Here is a 15056-nt window from a genome sequence, read left to right as displayed (position 1 = left end):
TTTAGCTGGTTATAGAAGCCTGGACTGGCATTTGTGTTCTCTTAGGCTCTAAGTATATGACAACTGCCCACAATCTTCTGCCTGTTAGAGTCTCTGATACAAAGTCTGGTGTAATTCTAATGGGCCTGCTTTCATATGTTACTTGACCTTTTTCTGTTGCTGCTTTTAATATTTTTTCTTTGTTTTGTCCACGTGGTGTTTTGAATTTTTTGTGACAGGAGGATTTTTTTTTTTTTTTCTGATTCAGTCTGTTTAGTGTTCTGTAGGCCTCTTGTATGTTTATGGGCATGCCTTTCTTTAAGTTAGGAAAGTTTTCTTCTATAATTTTTCTGAAGATATTTATTTACCCTTTAGGCTGGGAATCTTCGCTCCCTTCTATGACTATTATGCTTAGGTTTGGTCTTCTCATTTTGTCTTGGATTTCCTGGATTATTTTTTCCTGGATGTTTTTAGTTAGAATCTTTTAGAAATTGACAATTGGAATTAAATTGGCATTTAAAAAATGGAACAACTAGAATGTTGGTTTTTTTTTTTTTTTTTTTTTTGTCCAAGTAGTAATGATGGTGACATATAGTATGAATACATCAAACATATTATACAGAAACAATAATGTATCTTAAATTATACATTGAAGATTCTGACAAATGCTTAATTATGGTCTTATTGATTAAAGAACACACTTTGTTATTGGATATTATTGAACAGTTGAAATTCTTTTACAAAATGTGTGTTTTGAGTGTGTGTGTGTGTGTGTGTGTATGTGTGTTCATGTGTGTGTGTGCATGTGTATGCTCTTGTGTACTTTTTAGTATGGAATTATATTCCCCACACATTACCTATCTCATGAAAATATGGCAACTCTTATTTGTATGTATGCTTTAAGATACTTTCTGCTTGTATTTCTTATAGATTTTTTACCTGTGATTACTTGTTTATTATAGATGCATTACTACAAATATTACTACAAATGTATTGTAGTATTCTTGTAATTTATAGAACTGTAAAAATAGACTATTTAACCATAAACAGTTAAACATTAGTATGCTGTAAATGTCTTGTATAAAGGTCAAGAGTCTTTGATTGTGAATCAAAGCTGCACTCATTTCAATGCACTTTCATATGGTTTTTCATCTAGTTTTTTTCTAGTAACAGTCTAAAGATTTTTAATCAATAAATTAATAACAGTACCTAATGTTTACTTTGGTATATAAACAGTCTTTTTATTGTTCTAGATATTACAGATGAATGAGGAACTCGAGGATCAACTATCCCTGAGAATGTCTCTGATGAATTAGGCATTAGTGTGAAAATATCCCCCGTAATTAATTCATTAGTCTCTGACTAGAATTTTATTTTGCAGAATCTGACTCAGTAAACACAATTATAGTTTTCAGAAAGCTGCTCTTCAATTAATAGCTAGACTCTTTTAGCATTATTATATATAAAATAAGAGTGATAAAGTCACAGAAAATCAAATTTATAGTTCAGTGGTTGAGGTGAAAGTTGTTCTAAACTTTAAAATCATATGTGAGGACAGGTTAAGGAGAATACAAAAATTATCTCACAATGAACATAGCAGAGATTGACTAATGCTTTATTTGACCCAGTGTACTTGACCTAATGTAAATTTTCCAGGAAGACAAAAAACACAAAAACAACTACAAAAAAATTTGTGTTTTATTGCTTTGGTAAGATTTTGATGTGTTTATTTCAGAATTCTCAAAATGTGTTAATTATTATAGAAAATCTGTAAGTAGTCAGGGGTTATCATAGTGAAATATTTATCTTAATCTGGACACAAGAACCCAATTGAGAAACTTTAATTTCATTAGTTCTGACAATAAATCAATGCAACCTTCATAATGCCAAGAAAAATCTAAATGTAGTAAAGGTACTATTTATATTACTATACAGGATTTTATATCTAAAATTATTAAACAATTTCTTTGTTAATCTATAAATTTCTTATTAATATTTTTACATCATTTTTATGGGTGAACAACAATAACAACAAACCTTACATCTTCCAGAAATAGTCAAATTCTTTTAAAGCATTTTTCTTTTGAATATATTCAAAATATATTTGAATAAAATATAAAATAAAATATATTTTAATTTTAATTTATATATAGAGAAATTAGAAATGAGTTATTTTTAAATATTCATTTTATTTTTCATTACTATTAATTAATTATGTTATTTATTTACATTCCAAATGTTGCCCCCTCTTCTTAGTTCCTGCTCTCAAAGTTCTTTATCCCATCTCCATTCTTCTCCGAAGGTGCCCCACCCCAGGTATCTCCTGCCTTTAGGGCATCAAGTGTCTAAAGGACTAGAGTCTTCCTCTGCTACTGAGACCAGACAAGGTAGTCCTCTTCTACAGATGTGCCATGAGCACTGGACCAGCCATGTATGGTCTTTAGTTGGTGACTCAGTCTCTTGGAGCTTCCAGAGATCCAGGTTAGTTGACCCTCTTGGTCTTCCTACGGAGTTATTGCCCCCTTTGCTTCTTTCAATTCTTCCCCTATCTATTCCATAGGGATCCCAAACTTCAGTCCAGTGATTGGCAGTACCTACATCTGTCTCAGTCAGCTGCTGTTAGAGTCTCATGGAGGACAGCCATGCTAGGCTCATGTCTGCAAGTACAAATGCTAGTGTGTGTGTGTGTGTGTGTGTGTGTGTGTGTGTGTGTGTGTGTGTAATTGTAGTGTGTACCTATCATAAAGAAAATTTCCCTTTGCATTATAGTCTATTACAGACAAATACGTCTAATCAAAATGCAGAATAGTGGATTCCAGTCTTAATAGCTATTGAGTCTACAAACAACTCCAGCAACTAAGTTTCAAGGGTCATTGTTGAAGAATGGACAGAAAGATTGTAACTTTAATGTGAGAATGTGTCATCTACCAATATCAAAAACTACATTCATAAAGTCACACCAGTGTAATTACTGAACTATGAAATGAACAAGGAAAAGAAATATAATTATATGTATATGACTGGGGTAATACCATGAGGCCTCAATCCAACACAAAAAATATATAAACACCCTGAGAATGATGCTAAATAAATAGCCATCCTCATAGAAAAGAACCAACATTAATCATCCAAATAAACTGAGAATCCCTGAACACATACATATAAGAAACATTAAACAGACTCAACAAGTCATATTTAAGGAAACACACACACTCACACAAGCATACACACACACACAAATAATATTGTATTATAGTATAAAAAAATTTTTAAGTTTGAACAGAAGTGTAGATGGGAAGGTTTAGAGGCAAGAAAGGGAAGAAACATTAGCATAATTATGTTGTCATCTCCAAAAATTAAAGAAATAACAATTGACATCTTAAAGTAAAATTAACGTTTTTATCTGCTCAATATTCTAAAATATCAGGCAGATGAAATCAAAACCTACTCTAAGATTCTGTTTCACTTTAGTCAGAATGGCTATCATCATGAAAAGAGAGAAATAATAATGGTAAAATGAGAAGACAGAAAAGAGGAGCCTTTATTTCTTGATGCTAGGTTTATACACCCCAACCATTATGAAAAGTGATGGAAGTTTCTCTCTCTCTCTCTCTCTCTCTCTCTCTCTCTCTCTCTCTCTCTCTCTCTCTCTTTCTTTCTTTCTTTTTTTTTTTTTTTGGTTTTCTGAGACATGGTTTGGAAGTTTCTTAAGAAATTACTGAGCACTAGGTTTACATGTGACACACATTCACATGAGCAAATACATATTGATTAGGTACAAAAATTTTACAAATCTATCTTTAAAAATTAAAACTGGATCTACAGTATGACCAAACCAGACAATTTCTGAAAACATGAATGAATGATTCTACATTTTCCACAGACAGACTTAGAATACCTAAGCTTAATGTTGATTTTTTTAAATACCAAAAAAATTTAACCAGTCTGATGGAAGCATGAATTTCCCAAGAAGCTTATAGGGCAGTTAGTCCTGAATATTAGTGGTAAACAAGAGGCCTTGCCTCAAGCAAGATGAACTGCAAGTATCAACACTGACAATCTCCTTCTGATATTCACACAGTGTGATATATCATATGAGCCCACATATACTCATACTTTCAAATGCATATACACATATGTATACACAGAGATATATAAAATATAACATGGAAGTAAGGTGATGAAAGGATTAAAAGGTAAAAGGATCCCACAAGAGTATTGGGAAGAGAGGGAGAATACTACTACTACTACTACTAATAATAATAATAATAACAATAATTATAAGATAATAAGAGAATAGAAAAATTATATCCATGCTGATTTACATCCACCCAAATAATTGCTTGTATTTTAGTTCTAATACTTTAATATTATTACAAGCTTTCATTTGAATTTGACCTTGGTGTTTTGATATGCTTGTGTTTTTTTGTTGGTTTTTTTTGTTGTTGTTGTTGTTTTGTTTTTTGTTGATGTTTTTGTTGTTGTTGTTGTTGTTGTTATTTTGTTTTGTTTTGTTTTGTAATGAGTTTTGTTCTAGAATATCACCTGTTCTGGGATTGCAGGTGTGATCTGCCATGCACATTTGTTTCTTTAAATTTATGCAGATACATTTTAAATAATTTTGTTGTGCTTAGTTATATTAGGTCTTTTAAAAATAATTGACTATTCATTATTTACATTGTGTTATTCTGTAACAAGTATTTTTATTATATTTTATATCATTCTGTTTTTTGGTAATTATGCAAGTATAGGAAGTATAACATGCTAAACTCTGAGATCTAAGTGTCTTGAGGCCACAGAGTAAGGCTGAAAGCAGCCTGACTTCTTTCATTTCAGGATTCATGCTTGAGAACTACTTTTGCACAAATCTTGAACAGGCAAACAAGATTATAGTGCTGGAAGTTAGATTTCTGTTTGGTGGGGGGCTGGGATCAATGAATGGTAGAGAAGAAGGATAGGTGGTTTCAAACTTTTTCTCTTAAAATTTTAGAAATCTAATATTGAATTTTAATTTTACTAAAAAAAAAAAATAAAGGTCCCAACCTCTACCTATCTCATTTCCAACAGAGAGGTGGTAAGAGGAAAGGAGTAGAACCCAAATGCTCTTTTTAGAGACATTAAATGTATGTATATTATTTCCCTTCCGTATGGTGCTTTTTCTTTTTGTTTTTCTATCTTTCTTTTATTCATTTTCTCTCTCTCTCTCTCTCTCTCTCTCTCTCTCTCTCTCTCTTCCTTCCTTCCTTCCTTCCTCTCTCTCTCTCTCTCTCTCTCTCTCTCTCTCTTTCTTTCTTTTTGACATTATAGCTTTCTTTAATGGAAAAATAGAACATGTCCACAAGAAAAGAACTAAGCTGTTCAGTAAGAAGGACATCTAGAGGTTTATATTTTCTTTATTTTATTTTATTTTTTATTAGATTTTTTTTCATTTACATTTCAAATGCTATCCTCTTTCTTAGTTTCCTCTCCGAAGTTCCCTATACCCTCCTCCTGCCCTGCTCACCAACCCACCCACTCAAGCTTCCTGGCCCTGGCATTCCCCTGTACTAGGACATATAATCATCGCAAGACCAAGGACCTCTCCTCTCATTGATGGCCATCCTAGGTCGTCCTCTGCTATATATGCAACTAGAGACACAAGGTCTGGGGAGTACCTGGGGATCCATCCCATAAACAACCACCAAACTGACACCAATGTATATGCCAGCAAAATTTTGCTGACAGGACCCTGATATAGCTATCTCTTGTGAGGCTATGCTGGTGCCTGGCAAATACAGAAGTGGATGCTCACAGTCATCTATTGGGTGGAACACAGGGCCCCCAATGGAGGAGCTAGAGAAAGTACCCAAGGAGCTAAAGGGGTCTGCAGCCCTATAGGAGGAACAAGATGGTGCTTTTTTTGTGTTTTTTTTTTTTTAAACCGGCTGTTCTAGGCAGAACATTATGTCAAACTTCTTCAAGGATTATGCCCACAATGATCTTGCTCTGCTTCTGTGATGACTTAATTCTTTCAAGATCTTCAGCCTCCAGAAAAACCCTCATTCAAATCTCATAGTAACTGTCATTCATAAATGCGGACTTCACAAAGGCACTTCCTGATAACTGGTCTAATATTAGAAATGATGATGACTTCCCATTACTCACTGGTAATAAAAACATGATTTCATCCCCAGGTATTGTGAAAATGGTGTTCAAGGACCTACTCATATGTGAGGAGCTACTGACAGTTGTGTTTGATGAGGCAGAAATAATTACTCTTCTTCAGAGTCGTGGACACTGATTAGTTTCTCATGCCATAGTGGGTGGCCATAGTTCCATCTACATATGAGCATCACTAAATATTATTAGAGGTTTATTAATAACAACAAAAATAATATGATATTGGGAAGAAATTGGTGGAAGCAAATCAAAGGGAAACTTGAAGGAGGCAGTATTGGATGAATAAGATTAATATACATGATACAGATGTATGAATCTTTCAAATAATGAAAATATTTAAAACTAAATAATTCATAAATTAATTCCCATAAAAGTGTTATGTTCCTAATGACATACATGCTAAGTGATACACATACACACACATGGGTGTGTGTAGGGGGATTTGTAAGCATACACATCTATACATTCAATAACAATGAAAAAAGAGGCTGATTTAGAAAGAGAATAAGGCAGTTTATATGGAAAGTTCTGAAGTGACAATAGAGAAGGGAAATATTTGTAATCTATTATAATAGCAAAAATTAAAATGTAGCTCAGTTAATCACACAGAATTCTAGTGTTGTTCATATGAACTTTATTGCAAAAATTATACATAAAAAGACTTTATTTGCTAAAATTATAGAAAGGTCTTCCAGTGGCTTATTAATATGTATTAAGGTTCATTTAGAAACAAAATGTAGAAATTATGACCTTGCAATGTTTTATGAGTTTATTGAAACTTTTCATTGTCCTATATTTTTCAGTAGATTAGAATACTTTGTCTATGAAAAAGAATGAAAATTCTTGGATGTGTGCTTAATTGATGACTGATTTATTCCAAATATATCATGAGGAATATGAAGATCTATCAATCAATTTCTCAATCCATTCGACTTAATGGAGACCTCCACAGATCATTATCACCATATCCTGCTCACAGAATGTTTAAACAGGAAGGGACTTCAGCAGCCCTGTTCAGTAGTCCTCTGTTTTATAAATGAATAAATAGCTCTTCATAGGGAGAACATAACTTATTCAATGCTATATACCTAGAGCTATCCAAAGCATAATTATACTGGCATCAAAATTTTAATACTTACAAAAAAGTTTTAAAATATTCACTTTTCTTTCCATGACTCATTCAAATACTCTTAAGCTACTTTCATTATTTTAATATAATCATCAAAATCTAAGGTCAAAATGACCTTACTTTATATGAGTTTCAATTATCTTTATTGTACTATTTCATCCAGACTTTTATATTCCATTTATTTATCACATTTTCATAATCCTACACACTTATCTTATTTTCCACAACTTGTAAACATTTTTCATCACCCACTGACTTTCATGAGACTGCATCTCTAGCAAGACTCTTAAAGATAACAAGTCAAGAATTTTCATATCACCAAAATTTTCTTATTCTAATTATGTCACATGGTAATATTTGGATTAAAACATATCAGGAACAATATCATTGTTATTAGGCATAATATGAGGACACCAGTATGATGTAAATTCTAAATTCCAATGACATTATCTGTAGTTGTGTGTATCAGATTTTGTTTATGGTTTATCATTTGAAAGTTAACACTTTCATTTTATAATGAATTAGCATTTTGGTACTATAGTATCATGGAAATATTCAATACCACACAAAAATTTTGACAGTCATTCCACCACACTTTGTGGGCTTCATTTATAGTAGTTCTTCCTAATGTTATCTATAGCTTTTCATCAATATAAAACAGCTTTCAGTAACTCAGTATATATTTTTTACAAAAATTTATTTACATTGTATTGATTAGTATCTAACTGCCATCTTGTCAAACTTAATGCCACCTAAGAAAAGTGCTCCAGTTAAGATAATTTCTTTTTTTTGTTTTGTTTTGTTTTGTTTTGTTTTGTTTTGTTTTTTCGAGACAGGGTTTCTCTGTGTAGCCCTGGCTGTCCTGGAACTCACTTTGTAGACCAGGCTGGCCTCGAACTCAGAAATCTGCCTGCCTCTGCCTCCCGAGTGCTGGGATTAAAGGCGTGAGCCACCACGCCCGGCGTAAGATAATTTCTTAAACTAGTTTTCCAGTGAGCACTTTTGAGAAAGATTGTTAAAATTGTTAAAGTAGTCTACCCTGTAGGATGCAGCCTCAATGCTACTGGAATAAACAAAGTAAGCAAGCGAGATTACTTTAAGTATGGATGTGATACCTTAAATTCCTTGCTTGACTTCCAAACATGACAACTGTAACCTGGAATTGTAAGGTAAAATCACCTACTTTGTTGTAGTTGTTGTTTTGTTTTTGTTTGTGTTTTTGTTGTTTGTTGTTTTGTTTCATTTTTGTGAAGGGATTTATCTTAGCTACAGAAATGAAAATAGAAAAACTCATAGCAGAGTCCCATTGTTAAAATTGTTTCATCTGTGGTCACTGTGAATTATTTCAGAATTTTACATTGCTTTTTATAAAATAGTCTCAGATTTTTTTAGTATTTGCATAATTTCTAAACTTACAGTTTTTTCTATCTCCACATCCCATGTGCTAAAATTGCTGGTAAGTGGTACCATGTCTTTAAAGTAATTGTAATACTTTATTTATTGTGAATGTTACTTACAAAATATGCTTGGAATGTTAGTTATATGGCATGTTGCTGTTTTTAGAACGCTTAGGAGACAGTAGTAAGAAATGCATGATGATTAATTCATTTAAGCATATATGTATGCATACATATATAATTCTTTGTGCCCACTTCTGTTTTATCTTTGAATTTTAAATTATTTCTGTTAGTAAAAAGCCAATTCACGGAACTAGAAATATACTTACCTTCATGTTCAACACCAGTATACATTATACATATTGTCTTAGTCAGGGTTTCTATTCCTGCACAAACATCATGATCAAGAAGCAAGTTGGGGAGGAAAGGGTTTATTTGGCTTACACTTCCATGCTGCTGTTCATCACCAAAGAAGTCAGGACTGGAACTCAAGCAGGTCAGAAAGCAGGAGCTGATGCAGAGACCATGGAGGGATGTTCTTTATTGGCTTGCCTCCCCTGGCTTGCTCAGCCTACTCCCTTATAGAACCCAAGACTACCAGTCCAGAGATGGTCCTACCCACAAGAGGTCTTTCCCCCTTGATCACTAATTGAGAAAATGCCTTACAGTTGTATCTCATGGAGGTATTTCCTCAACTGAAGCTCCTTTCTCTGTGATAACTCCAGGTGTGTCAAGTTGACACAAAAATAGCCAGTACACATATAAAATAGATTTAAAATTCCTAAGCAATGAAAAAAGAGATTTAGCTGCAGACTCTACATTTGTGAAATTCCAATTATATTTAGGATTACATTGTCCCTTGTTTAGAGGGTAAGCAAAGATACTATTTTGCAAAATTACTTGTCATAGTTACTCTTTTTTTTTTTTCATTTTCCTAGTTTGATTACTCAGTTGGTTTCAGCAATTTCATGTTAATGTGTTACAAATTGTTTTGCTTATATATTCTGTGAAATGAATATTTTCCTACTTTTTTCTTTTCTGGTAAATTTAGGTTGATGATAGAAATCTGGCTAATATTGACACATACATTGCAAATATATAAGCCTTTATCTAACACTCCTCACTGCACGTAGAAAAGCTTCACCACTCCATCTATTAATTTCATTTGCCATGTATTCTCAATACATACTTAAGTCTTAGGGTGAATATTTTTCTCTTGATGCTGTAGCTGTGTTGTTTGTTTCTTCCAGGAATGATCAAAAATGAAATCATTCACAATATAGTGCTTGCTATCTGACTGTATGCATCTCATAAAAGGTATTTAAAATTCATTTATTTGGTTGTATTTGGTTGCTAACTCATATCAATGAAAAGAATAGTTTAAAAAACATTTTACACAATTGCTGTGCCATGTTACATCTCTTTGAACATTTTTCAGGTGTTTTTCGAGTTCTGAACTCATCAACAAGAAAACTTAAAGCATTTTAACTTATGTATTATTTTTATTGGGTGTATTTTATTTACCCCAGCATTATGTAAAGCATATTTTCTATATGATTGTCTTCAACCATGTCAGTCTTACATATGTGGTGATACATAGGCAACTTTGGTACAATGAAAGTCAATGAAACTTCACCTGAAGAAGAACCCCGTATCACTCTGAGGTTCAGATATATATTTTTTTCAGGATATATATACCCTGAAAAAAAGTATATAACCACAGGCTATTTTGTTGGTTAAAGTCTAAGAGAGCTGATTTCTAAAAGATCTGTAAAACTGAAGAACTGTAACATTGAAGAGATATGACACTGAAATATTCAGGGCCCTCCTTCCCCTGGAATTCACTGCTGTATTGGGATCCTGCTGGCCACAAATTTCAACTTTGCTCTATCCTTCTCTGCTTGGTTTGCAGCAGCACCTACACATCCCAAGGGAAGAAGAGCAAAGTGGAACCATATCAATTCAGTCTTGAGGTATTGTTATTAGTAAAATTTCATGATTTATAGTACTATTCATTATTTCAAACTTCTATCAGCTTTCACAAATGTATACTCATATGTGATAACTGATATAGATGATATAAAATCATTTTAATCCCTTAGGGTCTACTGCACTGGACTTCTTAGTTTCTTCCATTATCAATAATAAAAAAAGTGTCTCTTAACTATAATTATAAATTTGCTATTTCTCACAATATACTTTATGTCACCTCACATACCTTGCAAATATTTGACATTCAATGTTTATTTGGAAGTTTGTCAAATTATTAAAACTTTAAATTTTATACTCAAGGCAGATATCTTTTCTACACAAATTTGATTTGCTTGTAATTCATTCTTATTTGTTGCTTTTAATATTTGAATTTTTATAATTAATAATTAGTATGTTTAAATTTAGACAATATTATTTATGGTTTCCTATGGAGAAAGAAAATGATTCTTGATATGCTATCATAATATATGAGTTTCATATCTGAAGCCCACATTAAAAGGATATACTAGCCTCCACATGATTGTTGATAAATGTATTGCCAACATTATCAGATAATGCCTGCCTACTGCTGATAACAAAGAAAATGTATGATAAAAAACAAAACACCTTTGGGACCCAGAGCTGAACCTGTGACACAGCTATCCATAGCTGGGTATCACCAGGAGAGAGCTGTTCTCCCAGAGTGCTGACGCAACTGTAAGCTCAGATAGAACCACCACTTCTGCTCTGGAGGACCCGCCTGGAGCCCCCAGGACACAGTTATACCACTTCTGCGCATATACCCAAAAGATTCTCCAACATATAACAAGGACACATGCTCCACTCTGTTCATAGCAGCCTTATTTATAATATTCAGAAACTACAAACAACCCAGATGTCCCTCAACAGAGGAATGGATACAGATAATGTTGTGCATTTATGCAATGGAGTACTACTAAACTACTAAAAACAATGACTTCATGATATTCACAGGCAATTGGGTGGATCTTAAAAATATCATCCTGAGTGAGGTAACTCAGTCAGAAAAGATCATACATAGTAAGTAATCACTGATAAGTAGGTCTTAGGCAAAGAGACTGGAAAATCTACCATAGAACTCACGGACCACATGAAGCTCAAGAGGAAGGAAGACCAAAGAAAGAGTGGATGTTTCAGTCCTACTTAGAAGGGGGGAACAAAATAATCAAGGGAAGTAATCAAGTGGGAGGGACTTTGGAGGAAAATAAGAAGAGGAGGGTAAAAAGACAATAATATTCAGGCATGGGAGGAGATAGATGATATCTACAGAGGGTCAGGAAATTTAACAGAGTTGTGTAGCAATGGGGGATGTGGAACTGGTGGTAGCAGCCAAAATGTCTGAGATGCCAGAAAAGTAAGAGCCTCCTAGCACCTCATGGGAATGCCATTAGCTAAAATAACCTACAAAGAGGAGGAAGAACCTGTCAAGACTATATCCAGAGCTTAGGCATTCCCCACCCCACCCCCAGTTGAGGGATGGAGCCCCCCCATCTCCAAAATTTTAACCCAGAATTGCTCCAAATGAGTGGAGCAGATACTTTAAAAAAAAAGACCACCCATAGACTGCCCCACCTGGGGATCCATCTCACATGCAGACACTAAACCCAGACACTATTGTGGATGCCATTAAGTATTTGCACACATGAGCCTGATACATCTACCTAATGAGAGGCTTTGCCGGATCCTAACTAATACAGATGCAGAGGCTCACAACCAACTACTGGACTGAACACAGGGACCCCAGTGGATGAGTTAGGGGAAGTACTGAAGGAATTGAAGAGGCCTTAACTGCTATTAATGTGAGGGGAGACCCTTGGTCTTGTGAAGGCCTGATGCTCCAGTGTAGAGGAATGCTAGAACAGTAATGCAGGAGTGGGTAGGTGGGTGGGGGAGCTCCCTCATGCAAGCAGGGTAAGGGGAGGATAGGATAGGGGGTTTGCAGAGGGGAAACCAGGAAAGGAGATAACATTTGAAATATAAATAAACAAACAAACAAAGAAATTCAATATCAGTGAACTTCATTCTAAATTTTTATGATAAATATTGAAAATAAATCCAGAATCATAAATATGTGTCAAAAAACTCACCAAATCCAGTTTATGAAAATAATATCTATTGTGTAGGGATGTCTGGACCTCTTCTAGCTTTTGGCAGGAATTTGTCATTGGGCTAGGACACAGAAGTAGGGTCAAATAAGAATATTTACATTTGGGCAATTGCAAAGCTCAAGGTAAACTCATCAGAGGAATGTCTGGCATTCCATTTATCTTGGTCATCTTGATAAGCCTCTAGAATCAGTGATACCCCCTGGGGGGGCTTTGTTTATTTCCTTGTTTGATTTCTTTGTTTACTGACTTGTTTAGTTACTCTGTCTTTGACCTAAGACCTTCCCTTATTCTCTGCAAGTACATAGAATGTTTTAAAAGTCTGGAGAAAAAATAAACTTGCTTCAGCCTCAACACTGGCAGGAGTCATAGTATAGAGTTGTCTAATTGTCTTTCTCTTTTCAATCCTTACTCCCTCCCCAAAGACTTTGTTGAGTGACTGAGCTGGTTTGGCCAATCTATCTTCTATTCTCTATTGATTTGTCTTTTATATCTTTTATTCTTATCTTCTTATGTATAATTTTTATGAACTAATTTAGATCAAACAACATGTTATGCTTAAATGTTTGTTAATTTTACACAACAATGTTTAAGTTTTCTACACATTTAAAACTTTATAGAATGCATTTCTTGTGCCCTTTATTTCCTTCCAATAGTTTTTCTTTCTTTTCTTTTGAAAATGTCACATTGTCATGATTATTATTTCTCAGAAAAAAATATGGAAATAGATATTCTAGTTCCTCCAAGCTTGTTACTTATCCAAGCCTGCTGTTTTTCTGTGAGTTTGTGTTTGCTTCTTCTCATGTTTTCTCTTGCTTAAGCATGACAATTAGCTTGTCAATGTCTTCAGTGATGCATGTTGGGAATTCAGTTGAATTTGTGTTGCTTATATCAATATGAAAATAATAGATGTCTAATGCATCAGTTCTCCATGGTTTATATGATTATTGTATATATAACCTTTATTTTGTAATATGCTATTTTCCTAGTTATTAATAGTTTCCAATAATATTTGATATATCATTGCTTTATATTTAATTAACTAGGTCTTATATTAATAAAAACTACTACATGTAAATACATCCTCTCCATTGTTTCTTGTTCTTTTAATTATTATTGCTTTAACAAATAGAAACTTCTTAGTCCAACTTGTTACTTTTCTACAATATTTTCAGTACTGATCTATTCCTATTGGATAGCCAGTCTGTGACCCATGCCTGGAGAAGAGTGATTCTCCTTTACTATTATTCCTTATTTGTCTATACCTCTTTATTCAGGAGTAGAACTGTGTGAGATTTCCTGTATCCATATATATATGTAATGTAGTGTAGTTTTCTCTAGGTTAAAACTGCACTTGCATTTTGGAGAGAAACTCATTGAGACACTGGATTTCAAGGAAAGGTTAAAGATAGGTTATTTAGTGACAGTAGGTTTACAAAGAAGTTAAATAATGGGATGTCCTGAGGGGAAAAATCATTCTACATCCTGGAGGGAAGCTTTATTAAGACAGGAAGAAAACAACTCATAATAGCATCAAGAAGTCCATGAAATTTCACTAGGCCTCTCCAAACTAATGAGTATATAATTCAGGCAAACATCTAATAGTCACTTTTAGACAGGAGAAGCTGCAAATACACCAATATAAGTTCTCTACATGAAAGTAGAGTTCAGCCAAGCGAATTGGAAGAACAAAAGCAAGACAAGGAATGCCCCAGTACAGGGGAATGCCAGGACCAAGAAGTGGGAGTGAGTGGGTAGAGGAGCAGGGTTGGGGAAGGGTACAGGGAACTTTTGGGATAGCATTTGAAATGTAAATAAAGAAAATATCTAATAAAAACTTTAATTAAAAAAAAAAGACAAGGAATCTAAAAGGAAAGAACAGATAAATGACATAAAAGAGGCTCAGACCAAATGAGCTGCATGGGAGAGTATACTCTCCCAACCTTGTGGGTTGCCTGCATGCTATGCACTGAGTTCTCATTTCCCAGGTTTGGAGGTCTATCACCAATGCTGGAATGGGTTTTGGGGATGCAGTTGATTTTGAGTCATTTTGGCTCCTCCAAGTAATTCTTCAATCACCTGCAAATAAGCTCAGTTAAACTCTGGGTTACAAAGATGAACTGTCCTTGGATGCCAATGTGTTGAGTAAATGTGTGTGTTGTGTCTCCTCAGAGTTGGAGGGATCTATCTTTCAACAACATATCAACTGGTGTTTTCACTGTTTTAGTGGAAGAAGCACTACTGCTAAATATCAGACACAACATATGTTCTGATTCC

This window comes from Mus caroli, unplaced genomic scaffold, assembly GCF_978045245.1.
Source record: "Mus caroli unplaced genomic scaffold, Mus_caroli_1 scaffold_1, whole genome shotgun sequence".
NCBI classification, from domain to species: domain Eukaryota; kingdom Metazoa; phylum Chordata; class Mammalia; order Rodentia; family Muridae; genus Mus; species Mus caroli.
This window is presented reverse-complemented; position numbering follows the sequence as displayed.